At 45.4% G+C, this 7,430-nt stretch overlaps 1 pseudogene; it reads right to left on the bottom strand.

The window, feature by feature from the left end:
- Nucleotides 1–2,572: 2,572 nt before the first annotated feature.
- Nucleotides 2,573–7,430, bottom strand: part of LOC101344985 (WD repeat-containing protein 76-like) — a 31,011-nt pseudogene continuing 26,153 nt past the window's right edge.

Below are 7,430 nucleotides of genomic sequence, written 5' to 3'. Positions count from 1 at the left end.
TATAAGTGTGAACTTATTTGGAAATTAAAAATGTTTTTCAAACAGCCTGGGCATTGGAGGAGGCTTGGTGGGAGCAGATTAATTCTGGGGTTCTCATAGGGAGCCCAGAAACAGACCCACTGCGTAGGAAACCCTGTGTCAGGACACAGGCTAGTGGGTTGATGGGGGAAGTGTAAGGTTTTCAATCTGTATAATTCGTTGAGTATTTGTATCCAGAATGTATAATAAACTTCTACAACTACTAAGAACATAGCAAATGGCTCAATAGGAAATAGCAAAAGGATATTATTATGGATTGAATTGTGTCCCCCAAAAATATGTGTTGTGATTTAGAAAATAATACTTGGAATCATTATTCCCTGACCTTGAGCATGGAGAATTGTGACCCAGCTGGGGCTGGGCCCTCAAAGACTCACAAAGATACATCAGCTGGGCCCTGAGACAGACAATAGATTGTGACTTTCGTAACTGAAACCTGTACCAATGATTGTTAAGAAAGATGATTCAAAACGTAAGATCACGATTTCTAGCCAATCAGTGAAAAGGTGACGCTTTCAATGATTCTACCCATTCTGTGATGTTGATATATACTGAGGATTCTGTAACCTTCCTTGGATTCGGGCAGACATTTTAGCTCTGGCGGCATGCTTGTCTGCTTCGTACTTTTGTCCTTTGGAATATATGCCGAATAAAACTTTCTTTTTGTTTTACTAAACTTTGTGATGTTTTTCCTCTACAACAATATAGAGAGGGAGAGAGAAAAAGATTAAGAGAGGGAGATATTTAAATCTTACAAGTCAGCTATCGTTTTGGCGTTCAACACTCATTTAGGCTGATCAACAAATTTACCAATTTCCTTGTCTCATACTCCGTTTTGCACTCAGGTCTCCCCACAGCGTTCATTCTCCTTCTGCCTGATGAACGTTCTTTAGAATATATTTCAGCTCCAGTCTGCTGGTTGGGAACTCCGTTTTTGTTTGCCTGGAAATGTTTCTATCTTGCTGTCATTCTTTTTTTTTTTTTTTCTTTTAATACTGCCCATTCAAAGCTTTATGATTTATAATCTTAGAATTTCCTAGCACACCGCCTGAGTAAAAGGACTGAAGGCGGCTCAGCCTACCCGCAGATTCCCTCCCCCACCTGTAAAAAACAACCCCCAAGTCTTCTCCCTTACTAAAAGTATGTTCTGCTCATTGGGATGTTCTTAATAATAAAGCAATTTTGTATTTGCTAAGTATGATGTATTACCAAGTAAACAGACTAAACCATGTGTGTCTCAGTCATCTAGTGCTGCTCTAACAGAAATCCCACAAGTGGTGGCTTTTAACAAAGAGAAATTTATTCTCTCACGGTCTAGTAGGCTACAAGTCCAAATTCAAGGCATCACCTCCAGGGGAAGGCTTTCTCTGTCGGCTCTGGAGGAAGGTCCTTGTGATACATCAGTCTTCCCTTGGTCTGGGAGCATCTCAGCACAGGAACCTCAGGTCCAAAGGATGTGGTCTGCTCCTGGCACTGCTTTCTTGGTGGTATGAGGCTTCCATGTGTCTCTGCTCACTTCTCTCTTTTGAGACTGAGGCACCTTGGCTTCTTGTGTTCCTTGTCTTTTCAGCTTCTGCTGCCTGTGGTCTCTTGGCCCTCGGGCCTCATGCCCACATCTGCGCTGCTGGGGAAAGTGTTCCAAAACTCTGTAGCTCCACCGATAAGTGCCCGGAGGCACCCCACTCTGCCAGGAAGCCTCCTGCACACAGGCACTCAGCTCTCTTGCTCTGTGGGTCAGCTCCAGCACCGTCTCACGCTGGTCTGCTGCTTCTGCTGCTGCTGGTTCTCTGCTGGTGCTGGTCCTCTGCCACTTCCGCTCCTCTATCCATTCACAGTTTCAAAACTGATTCCACATTTTAGGTATCTGTTAGAGCAGCACCCCACTCTTGGTGCCAAATGTCCTACGCTGGGTTCTCTAGAGAAGCAAAACCAGTAAAGCATATAAATATATATATAGAGAGATTTATATCAAAGAAACAGCTCAAACAATTGTAGAGGCTGGAACGTTCCAAGTCCACGGATTAGGATAGAGGCTTCTCCCGATTCACGTAGCCACAAGGGCTGGCAAACTCAAGACTGGCAGGTCGGAAAGCAAGGCTCTTACTCACAGGCTGTGAATGTCGACGAATCCCAAGATTGGCAGGCAAGACCACAAGGCTTCTCCTGATTCACGTAGCTGCAGGGGCTGGCGAACCCAAGATTGGCAGGTCAGAGTGCAGGGGTCTGCTTACAGGCTGTGAAGATTGACGAATCCCAAGATTGGCAGATAAGCTGACAGCTCTAGTCCCAGGAACCAGAGGTCAGATGAACAGAAGGCAGCCTCAGGATCCAGAGCGAGCAAAAAGCCAGAACATCTGCTTATATTTGGATGCAGGCTACACTCCCAAGCAAACTCCTTTCAACTGACTGGCTACTCACAGCAGATCCCATCATGAGAGTGATCACATATAAACACTGAAAATCATGGCCCAGCCAAACTGACACACAATCTTAACCATCACAACATAAATTCAAGTTTCTCTTTCTGGGTTCCTTAGACACTGATTAATTTGAACAAATCAATGCTGCTAAATAAAAAACTAAGAAGGTTTTCTCGATTCATAAAAATATGTATCTTCCTGTTGGAATTTTCCAGCCAAAATATACCGAGTGGGGTGCACGCATTGATGGAACACACAGAGGCAAGGTATTCTCCACCAAGAAAAGAATGCAGCCACTTTTGTCTTGTGGAAGATTTCTAGGCACTCTGAGTGGGCCATGCTGCCAACTGTGATACAGTCTTCTCGTTTAGGGTCCCACATGGCTCAGAATGTGGTCGGCCAGTGCCCAGTGATGGTGTTATGCCTGATCATGGCGGGGAGAGGAAGCTGCGAGGATATACAGCTGCTGTCAAAGATTCCAAGATTACAGTCAGTACGTGTGGTCACCACTCTGTTAACAGTTATAGGTGAAAAACAGGCAGACGCAATGCTGTTTGTATGTTCAGTCAAAGAAATCACAGGTTGATTTCCCCTGGGAGTCAGGCTCCTTGCATCACAATTATGACTATCCTTCAATCCTACAGTAATGAAATATTGTCTATGCACTGGGCAGACATGAACAGTTCTTATTTTTTCCAAAGAAAACTTGAGAAGTTTCTCATAAGAAGTTCCAGGTGTCCGTCTATCCACTAGTGACCTACTTGCATCCCAGCGTCCTCTGCTAAAGTGGAGGCATCTTCTGCCAAGAAGTCAAAGGAAAAAAAGGTACTGCTTTCACTTCCACATACCTCTTCAAACACAGCTCTGGAAAAATCTCCACAGCACAATGTGCCTTCCTAGCTCAGGGACAGTATGTGGGCCAGACAGGTGGGAGAAAAGTCAAGACAGCTAACTGGCTGACCATGGGAATGAACGACATAAACCCCATCTTCTTTGGATTGTTGGGTCAAAACCCAAAGTCCAGTTTGCCCAGATTCGGCCCCAGCTGCCACCAAAGTTCTAGTTTCTGATGGGTGGGAAGCCACAGAGAACACTGAGCCATTGGTCACTTTACAAACCGTTTTTTTCCTTATTGCCCTTGCGGTTTCCTTTGGTTTTTTGGCTTTTGGGGTTGGTTACGTTTTTGGCTTTTTTCTTTTTGTCTTGCTCATCTCTGCCCATGTCTGTAGAAATCCTTTCAGTAGTTGATTTTTACCATCTCGATTTTCAGGAGCCATTTCTAAAGGCCCAGGAGGTTACAAAGGACTTTCATCTGCTGCTAATGCCGGCTGGGTTGGAGTTTTTCATGGTTTGAATTATGTCCCCCAAAAAATGTGTGTATCAGTTTGGCTAGGCCCTGATTCCTGGTACTGTGTGATTTTCCTGTATGTTGTAAACCTGCCTCTATGATGTTAATGAGGGAGGATGGGTGGCAGTTGTGTTAGTAAGGCAGGACCTGATCTACAAGACTGGATTGTGTCCTGAGGCGATGTCTTGAGATATAAAAGACAGAAGTGAGCAGAGAGACAGGGGGACCTCATACCATCAAGAAAGCAGTGTTGGGAGCAGAGCGCGTCCTTTGGACTGAGGTCCCTGTGCCGAGAAGCTCCTAGTCCGAGGGAACATTGATGAGAAGGCCTACAGAGAGAAAAAGGCTTTCCCTGGAGCTGACACCCTGAATTTGGACTTTTAGCCTACTTTGACTGTGAGGAAATAAACTTCTCCTTGTTAAAACCATCCATTTGTGGCATTTCTGTTATGGCAGCACTAGATAACTAAGACAGAGTTGTTGGTAAGGAAACTCTTGAAGAGGGTACTTTTAGTGATAGCATTGACCTTCTACAGCCAGTCCTATCGTTTTCTCCCGTCTTAGGTGACTTCCTCTTGGATTCAGAAGGTCGTCTCTTCTTTATCATTTCACAGAGCCTTGCAGCTGACTCCGACAACTGCAGAGAAGCAATCTGCATTTTCTGATATGTTCTGTAGCGTCTTCCTTTTGTAGGATGACAGTCCTGAAGACTCATCCAGGCCTGGCGTGGCATCTTCACCGACTCCCTCCTGATAGTTTCCACGCCAGCACGGACGATCAGTGCATCTGAAGTGCTCTGGTGTTGTCTCTTGTCACTTTCAGGATGAACATCTAGGGATGATTTTTGCAGAGTGGATTCTGCCCAGGAAGATGCAGCTTCCATCTTTGGAGTTAAAATCCCTCTGCAAGTGTTCTTTATTTCAGTCCTTCTTACACAGCGGCCATTGTTAGAATTCTTTCCTAATAGGGATTTGGGGCGCTTAACTTGGTCAATGAATACGGAAGACCGAAGAAGAATGGACGCCTTTGAATTGTGGTGTTGGCGAAGAATATCGTATATACCGTGGACTGCCAAAAGAACGAACAAATCTGTCTTAGAAGAACGACCAGAATGCTCCTTAGAAGCAAGGATGGCGAGACTACATCTTACATACTTTGGACATGTTGTCAGGAGAGATCAATCCCTGGAGAAGGACATCATACTTGGTAAAGTAGAGGGTCAGGGAAAAGCGGAAGACCCTCAACGAGATGGATTGACACAGTGGCTGCAACAATGGGCTCCAGCATAACAATGATTGTGAGGATGGCGCAGGACCGGGCAGTGTTTCGTTCTGTTGTGCGTAGGGTCGCTGTGAGTGGGAACTGACTGGATGGCACCTAACAACAACAACAGCAACACAGCGGCACATTGTTCGAATTCTTTTCTAATCGGGATTTGGGGTGCCTACCTCGGTCTAGCTGCCCTCGGTGTTGGTCTCAGAGACACGTAGGGGATGTTCTGATTTTATCTTCATTCACCTGGGGTCGCTGTCTGGAAGTCGCCTTCTCCTCGGCCGCTCCCCGTGGCTCAGCAGCTGGCCTCTGTCTTGCCCTCGTCCTTGAAGCGCCCTCTCTCCGAGGCTCTAGCTCAGCCGGTATTTCCTTCAGGCCACTGCAGCGGACATCGTGTGCGCGGCTTCCAGTCCGCTCTCAGGAACGTGATGATTAGTATACTCTCCTCTTCCCCTCTCGCTGCAACTCTCCAAACGCTATCTTTGTGTTTCGTGTTATGTGGTTTTAACGTAATGTTTCTTGGTGTGGGTTTCTAGTCATTAAAATGGCTTCAGTCTGTGGGTTGGTTTCTTTCAATTCTGGAAAATTACTAGGTGTTTTAAAAATCTGGCCTCCCTCCCACTCCCCTCTCTGTCCAGTCCCGCGCTCTGACCGAAGGGTCTGTTGCGTTTCCCAGTCCACCTTCTCTGCCGTCTTCCCTCTCCTAGGCGTTTTTGTCTTTTTGTGTCTCTCCCTTGCACTTTGGATTATTGCTTGTGCATAATACTCCAGTCCACCAGGTTTAGCTTTAATTATGCCTATTTTTCTCTTAAACTGATCGTTTGAAATTTTAACTTTGGTGTTTAATTTTTTTTAATTTCTAGTATTTTTCTTTGGTTTGTGTTTCATGTTGCTGAGCCACTTTTTATAACTTTCTGTTGCTTGCACGTAGCTTCAAGATCGTGCTTCGTTTCTTTAGATTTTTTAAAGTGTGGTTGTTTTCTGGTCTGTAACTGATAATTCTAGTCTCGAGTATCTTGGGGACTTTTGTGTCTGCTTGTTCTCCTTAATGAAGTCACTTGTCCTTGTGTGGTTGATTGTCTTTGATATCTTTCTGGACGCTGATGGAAGAACTCGATGCAGGAGTATTTGGAAGGCTAGGGTAAAGGTGTCTGTTCATAGAGGGATGGTGTTTGCTACTCAGGGCCCGGTGCCAGCACCAGCCTGAGACCCCCCAACCCAAGTTCTAGGCTGTGTGGACCACCCATGTGATACCACCCCAGGCTGCACTGTTTGTGCTCTGCAGAGACTCTGGGGGTCGCCCAGGCTGCTGCGGGAAGGACTGTTGTCTCCACACCTTGATCTCCACGTGGCGTTGTGGATAACTGTCAGACGTCTACTGGTAAAGGTCGACCAGTTCTCTCTTCAGGCATGTCCGTTAGACACTCGATTCTATCTGTTGAGTTACTTTCAATTCAATGACTTTATAATTTTTGTTATACATTTTACAATTTTTTCAACTTTGTATCAGCTGGTTCTTTGGACTCAATCTCCTCTTATTCTTTCAAGGATGATACTCCCTGTTCTAACCTGTCTTAGGTTCCAAGCATACTATTCTAAAGTCTTTCTCAGGTTGAACTTTCATTACAGAATTTCTTTCTGATCTCTTCTGTGGGTTAGCCCCACTAACTATCCAAAGCACACAGAGCTTTCTCGGGACAAGTATTAAATCACAGGGAAAATAAAGGCACACACAGCTCAGACAATTTTAGAAAAAAAGAATAGACTGGAAAGAGTCAGCCAACTAGCTGGGAAGACGTGTCGCAGAGCCGGGGAAAGAAGATGGTGTTGCCTTGGCGTAGGCTGGAAACAGATCAACACGGTGCACTAGCTCAACAGCACGGAGCTGGATCTACTCCAACCGACAGGGAGAGCTGAGCTCAGAATGAGGGCTGGTGGGATGGCTGTCTGTTCACGTGAAAGAAGTAGATATTCCTCCCACCTCTACACGGAGTCATAAATTCAAGATGGATTAAAAATCTATACAGAAAACATCAAACTTCAAAAAAAAGTCAGTTGGAGGGAAACATAAAAAATATTGCTGGAAAGAGGTTTTCTGACTCATTCGCAAATAGAGGCTTAAGATTGAGCTTGGTTATTCCCTTCAGTTCCTGAGTCCGGGGGTTGGCAGACCATGACCACAGGCCAAATGCGGCCTGTGCCTGATTTTGTTAATAAAGTTTTATTGGCACACAGCTACTCTCATTTGTTTGTGTGTTGTCTCTGGCTGCTTTAGAGCTACAAGGGCGGAGTTGAGTAGGTGCAACACCAAAACAGGCACACACAGATGAGCGGCTGTCCCTTCTCCTTTC

Source organism: Trichechus manatus, unplaced genomic scaffold (assembly GCF_000243295.1).
Source record: "Trichechus manatus latirostris isolate Lorelei unplaced genomic scaffold, TriManLat1.0 scaffold00185, whole genome shotgun sequence".
Taxonomy (NCBI): Eukaryota; Metazoa; Chordata; class Mammalia; order Sirenia; family Trichechidae; genus Trichechus; species Trichechus manatus.
Note: the sequence above shows the minus strand (reverse complement) of the source record. Positions and strands in the feature narration are given on the sequence as shown.